This window comes from Oncorhynchus mykiss, chromosome 1, assembly GCF_013265735.2.
Source record: "Oncorhynchus mykiss isolate Arlee chromosome 1, USDA_OmykA_1.1, whole genome shotgun sequence".
In the NCBI taxonomy this organism is placed as follows: Eukaryota; Metazoa; Chordata; class Actinopteri; order Salmoniformes; family Salmonidae; genus Oncorhynchus; species Oncorhynchus mykiss.
Window position 1 is genome coordinate 75,274,178 of NC_048565.1, and position 14,844 is coordinate 75,289,021.

At 41.1% G+C, this 14,844-nt stretch overlaps 1 protein-coding gene across 1 annotated transcript in view; it reads left to right on the forward strand.

Annotated features, from left to right (window-relative positions):
• The first annotated feature begins 1,807 nt into the window (after positions 1-1,807).
• LOC110529439 (carbohydrate sulfotransferase 15) overlaps positions 1,808-14,844 on the forward strand; it is a 35,510-nt gene continuing 22,473 nt past the window's right edge. Inside the window, exon 1 of the mRNA XM_021611656.2 lies at positions 1,808-2,548. The gene's annotated coding sequence lies outside the window, so the exon portion shown is untranslated. The remainder of the gene's footprint in view (positions 2,549-14,844) is intronic.

Genomic DNA, 14,844 nt, shown 5'->3' on the forward strand with positions numbered 1-14,844 from the left:
ACAGTGGGTTAACTGCCTTGTTCAGGGGCAGAACGACAGATTTGAACCTTGTCAGCTCGGGGATTCTATCTTGCAACCTTTGGTTACTAGTCCAACGCTCTAACCACTGGGCTGCCTGCCGCCCCATAGGATTATACCATGACCCAAGTGGAGACTGTTTAATGTAGAATTAAACAGTCTCCACTTGGGTCATGGTATAATCCAAGGTGTGGCTATGGGGGAGGTTCCAATAATGCTGTGTTTGTGACATATCATATACCAGTATACGACTGGAAAATGTCCACTTGAACGCCCCTCCAACTGTTAGTTACTAGTGGGAAACTCGTCTATAATCCCTGTGCTCCCAGATTCCTACTTCCACCTCTGACGTAATTTGTCAGTAAAAAAGACAACAACAATGACGGCCTCTTCAGCAGGTGTTGATAATGGTAAGAACACTATACAAATTGATGATACAAAATGTATTCTGTTCATCTTCCATTTGGTTTAGAAAGTGAAAGCAAAACAATCACACGTCTTCTAATGACCTCAATGTTTGAGGGTGTTTCCCAGTTCATTACGCGAATGCACTTAACTCGTATTTACGAATTCATAACTGCAAATTAAGTTTCTTAAATGATTCTTCCTCAGATCTTAACGTTCCTTGGATAACTCTTGCCCGATAAAGCACCTTTGAGTTAAGTTTGGGGTTCTTGGACGTGGCATTGGTGGTTCTTCAGAATTCTAAAAGGTTATTGAAATGCTGGAAGCCTGCAGATGTGTCCCTTTATTAGCACACAGCAAATTGGTCAGTGATAACTAGTGTTGATATTTCAGTGCAACATTTGTAGTGTTGATTCAAGAGTTAAATCAACACTATAAAGAGTTAAACTAACACTCAGTGGTTTAAAAGAACCACAGTGTTGTTTTTTTCATAACCACAGATGAACTTAAACCATGCCCATTATTATCATATATGCTTTATTATCAGTATGCTTTATTGCAGGTAGATTTTTTAAATAGTTTCTTTCAATATCTGCAGTTTGTTTTTGCATGTACATTGATTGATTAAATAATATTATGCTACTCAAATATAAATAACATTTTCTAAACTATTCCAATCTGTTACTTAGACTTATTGTACCCGTTACTGAAATGGTTGTTCCAGTTTAGACGTTTAACTTAGTCTTCCCAACCCTGGTCGTCATTCTGAAGCAAGTTGCAGTTGGATAAAAATGTCTAATGTTGAATATCCCCAATCTAGATGGATTTCAAAAGGCATAATGTGATTTACAGGCCTGATGACTACAGACATTTCAGGTCACTGTATTAGGGTAAAACTAGGCCCTCAACAGAATATCTTGGGAAATTGTATTGTTTTATATAGTACCATTTTATCCAAGGTCTCACCTGGTGAAAGCCACAGGACTGAAAATTAATGAACGCAACAAGCACATCTCTGTCATTAGCAAGCACCGTCATGGGTGATACTGGTAACTCTAGAATTCACTCGGAAGGCACTCTGGGAAATGTGGAAATAAGGCTTAAAACCCTACATAAGGGCTATTCATTTCCTATCTTGGAGGGCTGAAACATTTCTGGTTTTGATTTTGTTTTGATTTTTTAAAGAACCATCCCATCAATGATTCTTCAGAGGCCATAAAGTGGATATTTTATGGCATTGCTCAAAAAAAAGCTTATTTGATTACAATTTGCTCTTTGATTTTTAAAAGAAGGGTAATTACCACCTTCCCACTTGGTTATGAATGCAGCATGAATACTTACGTCTAGATGATATTTAGAAACATTTACCAGTGTTGGAATTGCTTATGGCGAGGCTGGTCAGAGCCTGTATATTGGCAGGAATGCCTGATTAGTCTGAATCCTTTTTTATTTTGAAATTCCGTGTTTTTTGATGGTATTGTCGGCCTTTTTGAAAATGTCTCTACATATTTCTGCCAACCTTAATTTATGAACATAGTTTGCATCATAACTAGATGTAATCAGTCTGCAGCTTTTCAAAGAAGGATGGTAGAAGGGGCTAGAAATGCAGACACTGGTGTCGCCTACAGTAGGAATGTTCGTTGTATTGCTGTGTTTATTGCGGCTGTCGAGTACCCAAATCCTCTCTTCCCTTGGTCCCTTCCACTCTTCAGACTCTTGCAGCTCGGTCATAATAATCATCTGGAGAGACGAGATGCTTCATAGGTTATTGCTTTCCGGAATCCTTGGGATGTCCATGCCCTAAACCCTAACCTCAACGGTTACCTTAATTTAACCGTGTTGAATTTGAATTGCAATGTACTGACGTCAGAGTGTGGACACCCGAAGGATCCAACTTAGATCCTTGCTTGATAGTCACTAAACGCCCGCGCTATAAAACCAGTGTTTGATAGAGTGCCATTCAAAAGAACGCAGTTGTGAATTCATTATAATGTGCCTGTATAAACTCGTATACCTTACCTCATTGAGACAAAACTGAGTTAATTTTGTATTACTAGAATGGATATGGAATGTTCATGAAGAGCGCGCAAAGAAGTCGCTTTGATTGATTCATCGGATCTTGAACGTGAGTAACAGCAATTTAATTTGGCCACTCGTTATTACCAGCATGTGTAGGCAACATTTGACCGTTGTTGCCCGATATGCAAACCAAACAAAGTTTGTGGTCTTACTTTGGCTTAGTAATGAGAGCATTCTCTCGTAGAGTACTGCTATTCCACTTAGAAATATTTACCCTATTCACAGGGGTTGTACTATATTATAGCCTTCACTCCAACTTGTGATGACAATTATGAACAAAATAAATAATGGAACCGGCAATGTACTTCTTTCTGATAACCAACTTCAACATTTTGCAGAAAATTAAGTGTAGGAAATTAGCCGATCCTGAATAAATATCAATGCCCATGCCAAAATTTTAGCGACAGTGACCATTTTTGTGAGTTGTCAACATTTTAATGTTCTCATATTGGAATCAAACTAGAGTTTCAACAAACAAAGAGCAGCCAGTTAGTTTAATGCTTTGTGGCTATGTACTCCTACAATAGATTGCATTAGAAGACGTATAAAGACAAACTGCTGCCCTCAGGTTGAACTAAAAGTGTACCCATTAATTGAAGATTACATCCACTAACACATTATATCTAACACATTATTGGGGCCAAATTGCATTTCCACATGCCACTGAGCATAAACTGGTGTAATCAACATTGTTTCCACATCATTTCAACCCAAAAACTAAATGTGATCGAGGTGGAAAACTGGTTGGATTTGCAAAAAGTCATCAGTGTAAGGGAACTTCGTCTTTTTTTTCACTCAACTTTGAACCTAAATCCAATGACATGGTGAAATGTTTTGTTGATTTCACATTGAATTCACAGTCGTTGACAACTCAACCGAATGTAAATCAAAACGAAACTTCTGTGTTGAGTGGAATATATTATAGAGGTGCTTGCTCAGATAGGAGCTGTGTCAGAATGCTCTTCTTCTGAGGCAGACTTATTTTTCCTCAGTGAACTGCTGTAGAATGTCTGTGTCATTCCTGGGGGTTGAATCCTCTTCTAGTCCACCAGAGACTAAACCAGAAAAGGCTATTCCATGAGGTGGAATTAACAAATGAATTTCTCGGCACATCAGAAATGTAGTATCTTCTCTCACAATTTAATTTTTTCATTACTTTATATCTGACCACACACACACACACACACACACACACACACACACACACACACACACACACACACACACACCTGTCAGGTAGGATGGCAATACCATATTGTATGAATCATCCACTGGCATCCAGAGGTGTTTAATGTCTGAATCAGTGGTACAATCTGCCGATCTGCCAGATGTCAGAGTGCCCACTGTTTCCTTCTGACGTTTTCTCTCCCCCTCCTGTCTGAGAGCTGTGGTAGGCTATTGCTAAGTGCTCTGACATGAGGCCATGGTAGGTAGACAGATGACCTTTGGATAAACCTGTCTCTGTAGACTCATGTTGACTTACGCTTAAAGTGCCTTTGAGCACGCGGTGGGTCGGGGTTAGGGAGAGGTGGGTGGTTGAGGTTGAAGGACCTTTTCTTAACTCGGTCTCCCCAGTTACTGTTTTTCCAAGTTTGTGCCCTACCCTGGAGGCTGACTCACTGGACTAGAGGTTTTGTGGTCACCAATAGGCTGAGCAAAAGTCTGGAGCTTTTGAGACGCCAAGGCTGTGTTTCTCTTGGCACTATGTTGTACACTTTGGTCATGTTGAAAGCATGAAAAGAGAGATTGCTATGGGGAAGCTTACCCTGCCGCCAAGGCCAAATTGGGGGAAAAATACTGTGTCATTTTAGGAATAGATTTTGTGTGTGCGTGCGTGCATGCACAATCCAGGATCCACGCTTAGAACCACAACAGTGGTGATGACAGTCTGTGTGTCTAAGCAGTTTCACAGTAAGACCAGCCAACCACACTGCTGACACTAGTCCATGGAGAAGGAGATGACAGGTGAAATGATAGATGGACTTCCTGATGGAAGCTTCAACATCACTGTTACTTTATATCTTCAGTGTGACGCTTTGCCTCTAAACAGTGCCAGCTTCATAGAGTGCTGTAGTACAGTAGACCTCCTTGGAGAGCTTCTGCTCGTTTCTATCCGTATACTGTAGCTACATCCTCGGATTGATGGGCTCAGTGGAGGAGTAGGCATATTAGCCTGACGCCTTGACTTGTTTTTGAGTCATGAAGATCGTTATCTGTTGTTTTATGGGTAATGCTAACGCAAGCCCCACCCCTTCCTCCATGGCAGCTATTGATTGACTTGATCGATGCCCAGTTAGTGATCAGGCAGAGAGAGTCTATTCTCCAAGGGCTACTCACATTTAATAGGCTGTGCTGACATCATTTATCTTCTGTGGGCCATAACAAAGATTTAGTGTATTTGCTATCTGCTGTTTCAGGCCATTCACGGTACATCTAACCACAGGATTCCATGATATGCCCCCCCATAAAATACATTACTTTGAATAGATAGATACAGAGACATATATCTACATTTATGGCTCTAGATACTTGTAATCTATTTTACAGTGGTTTGTCTGTTGCCATGTTATGCTTTTCCCCCATTCAGTCATAGTTCCACAGCTTCTGTATACCTCCTATCCCCATTGGTCCCTGTCCTCTTTCCCCCTCACTGAAAATGCACCTGTTAAACCAAGCTGTGGTCTTGAGCGAAGATCTGTATGTTTCTATTGAAGTGTGGGACCATTGCACGGTGCTTTAATGCTATTAAAACTTCATAACAACCAAGGTTATGTTGAAAGGTTCCTCCTACTGTAGGAGGAACCTTTCAACATAACCTTGGTTGTTATGAAGTTTTAATAGCATTAAAGCACCGTGCAATGGTCCCACACTTCAATAGAAACATACAGATCTTCGCTCAAGACCACAGCTTGGTGCCAGATGTCTCAGCACTGGACTGCAATGACCTGCTGCCCTGAACTTGTGAAAACAGTGTCTTCTGGGAATGACTCTTACAACACTAGGCTAATTATCCTTATCTCTCAAGTGATAGGACTTGGACATAAAATATAGGTCTTATAGACTCCTTTCAAGGCCCCATTTTCCCAAACTAGCGGTCACGACCCCATGTGGGGTCACCTGATTTGAAAATGGGGTTGCGCTTGGTTCATAGACTCAGGGTTGTTACACCAGTTTGGGAACCCTTCTGCTAATGTAATAGTTGCTGCCGGTAAGAGTCTTTGGTTGCATAGATATTCAACCCGTGTCAATGGGTTTGCGAGTTCATTGACTTACAGACACAACCCTCCAATAAATGTCAGAAGTTAAAATATTGAGGAAAATATTTTTGTGGTTACATGTTCATTACATTTTCAGAAATGAGAGAAAATAGCCTGATGTTGATATTTCAGTAGTGAATCACTTTCTCTGTAACAAAAATAATGGTGGAAAAAGGAAACCTCATCTGACCCAATGAGGTAAATTAATCAGACTTACAGATCTCTGTGTTCTTCTAAGAACACATTTTGGTTTCCCAACATCTAACCGGACTTACTCTGGGCCAGGCCTAAGGCTATGTCCCTGCCAACATCTAACCAGACTTACTCTGGGCCAGGCCTAAGGCTATGTCCCTGCCAACATCTAACCAGACTTACTCTGGGCCAGGCCTAAGGCTATGTCCTTGCCAACATCTAACCAGACTTACTCTGGGCCAGGCCTAAGGCTATGTCCCTGCCAACATCTAACCAGACTTACTCTGGGCCAGGCCTAAGGCTATGTCCCTGCCAACATCTAACCAGACTTACTCTGGGCCAGGCCTAAGGCTATGTCCCTGCCAACATCTAACCATACTTACTCTGGGCCAGGCCTAAGGCTATGTCCCTGCCAACATCTAACCAGACTTACTCTGGGCCAGGCCTAAGGCTATGTCCCTGCCAACATCTAACCAGACTTACTCTGGGCCAGGCCTAAGGCTATGTTCTCTACCTCAAATCAAATCAAATCAAATGTATTTATATAGCCCTTCGTACATCAGCTGATATCTCAAAGTGCTGTACAGAAACCCAGCCTAAAACCCCAAACAGCAAGCAATGCAGGTGTAGAAGCACGGTGGCTAGGAAAAACTCCCTAGAAAGGCCAAAACCTAGGAAGAAACCTAGAGAGGAACCAGGCTATGTGGGGTGGCCAGTCCTCTTCTAGCTGTGCCGGGTGGAGATTATAACAGAACATGGCCAAGATGTTTAAATGTTCATAAATGACCAGCATGGTCGAATAATAATAATAAGGCAGAACAGTTGAAACTGGAGCAGCAGCACGGTCAGGTGGACTGGGGACAGCAAGGAGTCATCATGTCAGGTAGTCCTGGGGCATGGTCCTAGGGCTCAGGTCCTCCGAGAGAAAGAAAGAGAGAAGGAGAGAATTAGAGAACGCACACTTAGATTCACACAGGACACCGAATAGGACAGGAGAAGTACTCCAGATATAACAAACTGACCCTAGCCCCTTGACACATAAACTACTGCAGCATAAATACTGGAGGCTGAGACAGGAGGGGTCAGGAGACACTGGATGCACTTATTCTCAATAGAGGGTGATGAACGGTGTGCTGTTATTCCAAAGCGTTCCAGTCCTTTTTACCACAAAGCCTAGTTTTTACTTATTGTTTTGCACAATACATATCACAAATCTCCCCTACCAGAAGGGGATTCCTCTCTTATCGCACTCTTTTGCAATGGTTCAGTGTTTTTGTGCCATCTCTTTCCCAATCCCAGAGAAGAAGCTTATCTGGTCTACTACCGCTCTCCCCACAGAGTGTTCTGAACAAGACATTCATCTGGAAGTGGTAAACATGTAGACAGGATTAGTTCACTTTCTTACTCTCCTCTTTAACTGCTTTGCCAAGTCTCTGGAACGACCGAGTATTAAGAGAGAGATGGACTGCACAACAAAGTCAGGCAAGAGTTGTCTATAGTCAGTCAATGTGAGAGGAAGGAGAAATGTAGAAGGGGTGAAGGAGACGGAGTATTGGGAGAGAGAGGGAAGAGTACTTTTTAATGTCATATTTTATCTGAAATAATGCCATGATTTATAGAGAACACACTCTCTGTCGTATTTTATTTCCTTCTCCTTTCCTGTAGTCAATCCTGCCCAAAGCAGATCTTTGTGAAGGCTGTAAATACCAGGGGTGTAGTGCTGCCAAATTGCGGAGGAGTGACGCTCCCTCACTTTTTTTCAATTATAGAATACACAGTGTTGGTAAAACTATTTCTGGAAAATGTATTCAGATAAATTCTAAATAAATTATATTTAATTACCACAAAAATTCCATGAAAAATGATAGAATCACAAACTAAATAAATATGTATAGTAGCCTAGAGGTAAATGTGGTGGTTTCTTCCCTGTCTTCTCTCTGATGGTGGCGAGAATGATGAAGAACTATAGACTACATGTGTGCAATGCGGAGGCCCGTCTGAGTTTTGACCACTTTGGCCAATCAGAACATTACAAAAAAATGCAAATTCACTGTGTGCCTGCCTTGACGTTCATCTTGCGCAGTGGAACCCAGAATGATATGTGACCACTTGGTTACACCGTTCTGCCAAGGACACCCCAACCAGAGTGGCCACTGCATAGCCCAAGGAGCCTGACTCTCTGGAAGTTGCTGTAGCCCTGCTTGTGATATTTAGCCTACATCGGCTATAGGTTGAGACGCAGGGCCGTTCTAGCTTGGTATGTCAGGGTGGGCAATTGGAAATGTGAATTGGGCCAAGTTGGAGGTAATAATGCATGTAGGTTATAGTTTATTGAGATGTATGAATACACCACACCAAAAGCTTGATTTTATGGCTGTTTTAAAACAAATTTCCTGCAATTATTTATGTTCACTGCTGGTTCAATTGATTTGATAGAATGTTTAATCTATGCAAATTATATGAATTGATAGTTCACCTCTCTGTTTTCTTTTGAACAGTACTGTATACTGTATATGTGTTCAAGCTAATGTAACATATGGGATATGAACCTAGGTCTCCCACAGGAGCAACCAATCTCTTAGACCGTTACACCAATAGGAAATCCCCAATTGGGCTGAGGGCAGACACTGGTTTTGAAGTTCGCAGGAAGGGTTGCCTGGTTGCGTGACCGCGACCGCCTCATGTCCACAAAACTAATCAAATCAAAGTTTATTTATAATACAGCGTTTTAAGCTTCACAATACAATGAAATGCCTACTCACAATAAAGTTATCCTTGCAAACAGTGCAATGATAGTAAGCTGGAGATTGTCTGGTTGGATATTTGCCTTCCCAAAACCAAGCCGATTTTGTTTGGTGTGTTACTGGCTGCCCAATCAGATTGCATTCAATGAAGGTCTTGAAATTGTTGTCAAATTGTAATGATTCCCCGGTGAAGGAAATCATTGTGTTTGGGGATTTCAATAATGATGTTTGCAAAAAGGATAGCACATCCCGCAATGTCTTTATGCACTTCTGTAGATCACTTACTCGGACCCAATTGATAATAGATCCCACCAGGGTATGTGAAACAGTGCAATGTACGATTGACTTAATATTGGTGTCTGATAAATCTAAAATATAGCAGAGTGGAGAAATAGTATATGGAATCAGTGATCAATTTATTACATTATGCACAAGGAGAGTTTTTAAAGATACATTTAAGTGTCACAAAACTGTTAGAATCAGAGGACTCCAAAAATACTGTGTTGAAATGTTTAGTGGCTAAAATTGACTGGTCACCTGTGCTGGATAGTGTAGGGGTAGACAGTGCCTGGGAAGCCTTTAAATGTGGATTCCTTGGTGAGGGGAATGTGATTGCTCCTATTAGACAGGTCAGAATAAAGCGGAGATCTAGCCCTTGGTTTAATCATGAGATTCTAGAATCTATCCAAGCAAGGAATAAGGCCAAATTTAAGAACTCTCAGGAGCAGCATGATTTTGTCCTATATAAACGTCACAGAAATGAAGCACAGAGCAGGATGGATGAAGCACAGAGCAGGATGGATGAAGCACAGAGCAGGATGGATGAAGCACAGAGCAGGATGGATGAAGCACAGAGCAGGATGGATGAAGCACAGAGCAGGATGGATGAAGCACAGAGCAGGATGGATGAAGCACAGAGCAGGATGGATGAAGCACAGAGCAGGATGGACGAAGCTAAAAGGGGTTACTTTGCTGATAAAATCATTGAAAAGAAAAGACCCTAAAATGTTTGGGAAATAATTTAACTAGGCTGTAGTAGTACTACCAAAAATAAACAAAACAGTATTAGGCTCAACATCAGGGGGGAGATGGTATATGAAAAAGCAGAGGTTGCCAATGAATTTAACTTCTGTTGCCAGTAAGCTGGCTAGCAAGCTGCCCACCAGTTCTGGTTTGTATGGGAGTGACCAAGTCAAGAAGTATTATGCCGAGTTAGGGGTTCAGCCAAACTATTTTTCTTTTGCAAAGATAGCAACAGCCAAAATAGCCAGTATGCTGGCAGAGTTTAAACGCTCCAAAGCCACAGGCCAGGATAACATTCCTGCAATGTTTCTTATAGATTCTGCTGAGCAAATTGGCCCTTGTATTACACATATCGTTAACCTCTCTTTTGAATTAGGCATCTTTCCCAGGGACATTAAACACACTAAAGTTATACCTCTGTATAAGAAGGGGATAAGGTCTGAACCTGGGAATTATAAGCATGTATCTATCCTCAGTATAACATCAAAGATCCTGGATAGAGTTTTACATGAGCAAGTGTATTAATACATGTCAACAAACAAAGTCTAATGATTTTCAGTCGGGTTTTAGAAAAACATACTCTACTTTATTTGACTGACTTCATCAGGAAAGAGATTGATGAAGTAAATCTGTGTGGAATGGTACTGCTTGACCTACAGAAGGCCTTTGATACAGTTAACCACTGTCTCCTAATCTCCAAACTGGAGGCACTGGGGTTAAGCAGTATCCCTCTAGGCCGGGTAAAGTCCTATTTATCAGGAAGGGAGCAAGTAGTTGATGTTAATGGTTCACTGTCTCAGGCAAAACCAATGAGTTGTGACATTCCGCAGGGGAGCGTGCTTGGGCCTCTACTGTTTTTACTGTCTATTAATGATATGAAAGATGCTTGTTCTGGCCGTCTTTTCCTTTATGCGGATGACTCGACACTTCCTGTGTCTCACGAAAGTAAAACTATGTTGGAGAGAATATTTAGCACAGACTTACGAACATTAGCAAATGGCTTGGAGATAATGCACCATCTCTGCACTTAGGTAAAACCGAGGCAATTCTTTTTGGATCCAGACCTGAATTGAGTACAGTAGGTCCTCTGAAATTAAGGGGTGAGGTGCTGACTACTAAAACCTCTGTTAGCTACCTAGGATGCATCCTTGATGGAAGCTTGGGAGGTGTGAGCATGGCTACTAAAGTGCTAGGGAAGGTTAATGCTAGGACTGAGTTTTTGTCTAGAAAGTCCAAGCTGCTTGATAAGGGCTCCATGAAAGTACTAGCCACTGCCCTTATTCAATACCATTTTGACTACGCTAGTACTTCCTGGTTTGGGGACTTCTCTAAGCTTATGAAGGGCAAGCTCCAGATAGCCCAGAACAAGCTGATCAGGGTAGTATTGAAGGTGAGTCCACATACTCACATAGGCAGGAGCTGCTTTCAAGAACTTAACTGGCTGCCTGTTGAGGCTAGAGTGTCCCAGATTAGACCGGGTTTGGTTTACAGGAGTATTTATGGTTCTGCGCCCAAATATTTAACTGACTACGTTCCCCATGTTAGGGACACACACAATCACTGCACCAGATCAGGTGTTGCTAATGTGTGATTATAGAGGTTCAGTAGTATTGCTGGGAAATGTACTTTATTGTATACTGGAGCCTCCGAGTAGAATGAGTTGCCACGACGTCCTCTCTGGGCAGCTTTAAAAATAAGGTAAAAAACTGTTTGATGTCTTCTGTGCCCAAATGAATGACCCCCAGTGGTGAAAAAAGTATCTAATTTTCATACTTGAGTTAAAGTAAAGATACTTAAGTCTTTTTCTATTAAGGTAAAAGTCATCCAGTAAAATACTACTTGAGTAAAAGTATTTGGTTTTAAAAATACTTTAGTATCAAAAGTAAATGTAGTTGCTAAAATATACTTAAGTATCAACAGTAAAAGTACAAACAATTTAACATTCCTTAAATTCAGCAAACCAGAAGGTACAATAATTAAAAACATTTGTTTTTACAGGTAGCCAGGGTCACACTCATAATTTACAAACAATAATTTGTGTTTAGTGAGTCTGCCAGATCAGAGGGAGTAGGATCTGGTGCTGTCATACTGTGTTCAACCGTGTTCGATCTTGTCTAGCCATCTTGTTTCAAGAGGACCACAATGAAAATAAGTCCCAGATTGCATTGTGTGTTATCCTCCATGATTAAACTCATGTGCATGTATGGCTTTTTCAAGTTTTTCAAGGGTGCTTGTTTTTTCAAAATGTTGGAAGTAATAAACTAAACTATATGTATTAGTATTTACATTAGACTATAGCCTACAAATAGCTATACCACATAGTCATAGGCCTATTAGGCAATAGGTTACTGCACATTGTGGTTTGTTCGTGAACTGGCCGAATGGCAGGGCTATCCTTCAGCATTACAAGTTGGTTCAACAAATGGAAGTTAGAGGTAGTTTTGTGGCAACACAACGAAAGGGGTTAAATATGTGTAAAAAAACAAACATTAAAAAAACTATAATATATATAAGATTTAGGACAGACACCTCAAAACCTTTTTTCTTATGATTTAGCTATTGACTGTCCTTTTTGCCATTTCTGAATGTGTTATCCAATGCATTTCTATAGGCTTTAGTAGTAAAGGCCAAAATCAATATCTTATCTTTGTTTAAAATGTTCTTTTTTCTTACACCTAAAATTCTCAATCAAATGGGTAAATGATGGGCATCCCGGGTGGCACAGTGGTCTAGGGCACTGCATCGCATATCCTTGTCTCATCGCGCGGTAGCGACTCCTGTGGCGGGCCGGGCGCAGTGCACGGTAACTACTAACAATTGGGGAGAAAAAGGGGTAAAATTAAAATAAAAAAATAGAAATATTTTTTTTTTCCTAAATCTTAAATAAATTCCATATGTAAGCTTAGCAATAAAACTTCTCCCTCAAAGTGATCAAAACAAAGGAGATGACTGTGGACTACAGGAAAAGAAGGGCCGAGCACAGAGCAGGTTGAGTGCTTCCAAGTTCCTTGGTGTCCAAATCACCAACAAACTATCATGGTCCAAACACACCAAGATAGTCATGAAGAGAGCACGACAATGCCTATTCCCCTGCAGGACACTGAAAAGATTTGGCATGGGTCCTCATATCCTCAGAAAGTTATAAAGCTGCACCATCGAGAGCATCCTGAATGGTTGCATCAAATCTGTTATGGCAACTGTTCCATATCGGACTGCAAGGCGCAACAGAGGGCAGTGCGTATGGCCCAGTACATCACTGGAGCCAAGCTTCCTGCCATCCAGGACCTCTATACCAGGCGGTGTCAGAGGAAGGCCCTAAAAATGCCCAAAGCTACCCTGGTCAAAGACTGTTCTCTCTGCTACCGCATGGCAAGTGGTACCGGAGCACCAAGTCTAGGTCCAAAAAAGACTTCTTAACAGCTTCTACCCTGAAGCCATAATAATGCTGAACAGCTAATCAAATGGCTACCTGGGCTATTTGCATTGATTCCCCCACCCCCTTTTTTACATTGCTGCTACTTGCCGTTTATTATCTGTGCTTCCCCCTACCTACATGTACATATTACCTCAATTATCTCAACTAACCTGTACCCCCGCACATTGACTCGGTACTGGTACCCCCTGTATTAAGCATAGTTATTGTTATTTTATTGTTGGTCTTTTTTTTATTTTTTACTTTTGTTTATTTAGTAAATATATTTTTTAACTCTTATTTTTCTTAACTGCTTTGTTGGTTAAGGGCTTGTAAGTAAGCATTTGATTTGATAAAATGTCACACTACATCACATAATGAATTAGCATTTTACATAAGATAACAAAATATGATAGCATAGTATGCCTATAGCGCTACTGTTACACCAAAAACACCTAATTTCTGATGAGATTTTAGGATGGTTAGCCGATATACAGTTCATTCGGAAAGTATTCAGACCCCTTGGCTTTTTCCACATTTTGTTACAATACAGCCTTATTCTAAAATGTATTAAATTATTCTATACATTTTTTAATCGACACACAATATCACAATGACAAAGCCAAAAAAGGTTTTAGAAATGTTTGCAAAGTTATAAAAAAAACTGAAATCATATTTACCCAATTATTCAGATCCTTTACTCAGTACTTCGTTCAAGCACCTTTTGCAGCGATTACAGCCTTGAGGCTTCTTGGGTATGACACTGCAAACTTGGCACACCTGTATTTTGGGAGTTTCTCCCATTCTTCTCTGCAGATCCTCAAGCTCTGTCAGGTGAGATGCGGAGCGTCGATGCACAGCTATTTTCAGGTCTCTCCAGTAGAGGTCGACCGATTAATCGGAATGGCCGATTAATTTGGTCCGATTTCAAGTTTTCATAACAATCGGAAATTTGTATTTTTGGGGGCCAATTTTTTAATTTTTTTTTTTATATACCTTTATTTAACTAGGCAAGTCAGTTAAGAACACATTCTTATTTTCAATGACGGCCTAGGAACGGTGTGTTAACTGCCTTGTTCAGGGGCAGAACGACAGATTTTCACCTTGTCCGCTCGGGGATTCAATCTTGCAACCTTACAGTTAACTAGTCCAACGCAATAACGACCTGCCTCTCTCTCGTTGCACTCCACAAGGAGACTGCCTGTTACACGAATGCAGTAAGCCAAGGTAAGTTGCTAGTAGCATTAAACTTATCTTATAAAAAACAATCAATCATAATCACTAGTTAACTACACATGGTTGATGATATTACTAGATATTATCTAGCGTGTCCTGTGTTGCATATAATCTGACTGAACATACAAGTATCTAAGTACATGACTGAGCGGTGGTAGGCAGAAGCAGGCAGGTAAACATTCATTCAAACAGCACTTTCAGGCGTTTTGCCAGCAGCTCTTCATGGTGTGTCAAGCATTGCGCTGTTTATGACTTCAAGCCTATCAACTCCCGAGATGAGGCTGGTGTAACCGAAGTGAAATGGCTAGGTAGTTAGCGTGCGCTAATAGCGTTTCAAACGTCACTCGCTCTTAGCCTTCTAGTAGTTGTTCCCCTTGCTCTGCATGGGTAACGCTGCTTCGATGGTGGCTGTTGTCGTTGTGTTGCTGGTTCGAGCCCAGGGAGGAGCGAGGAGAGGGTCGGAACCTATACTGTTACA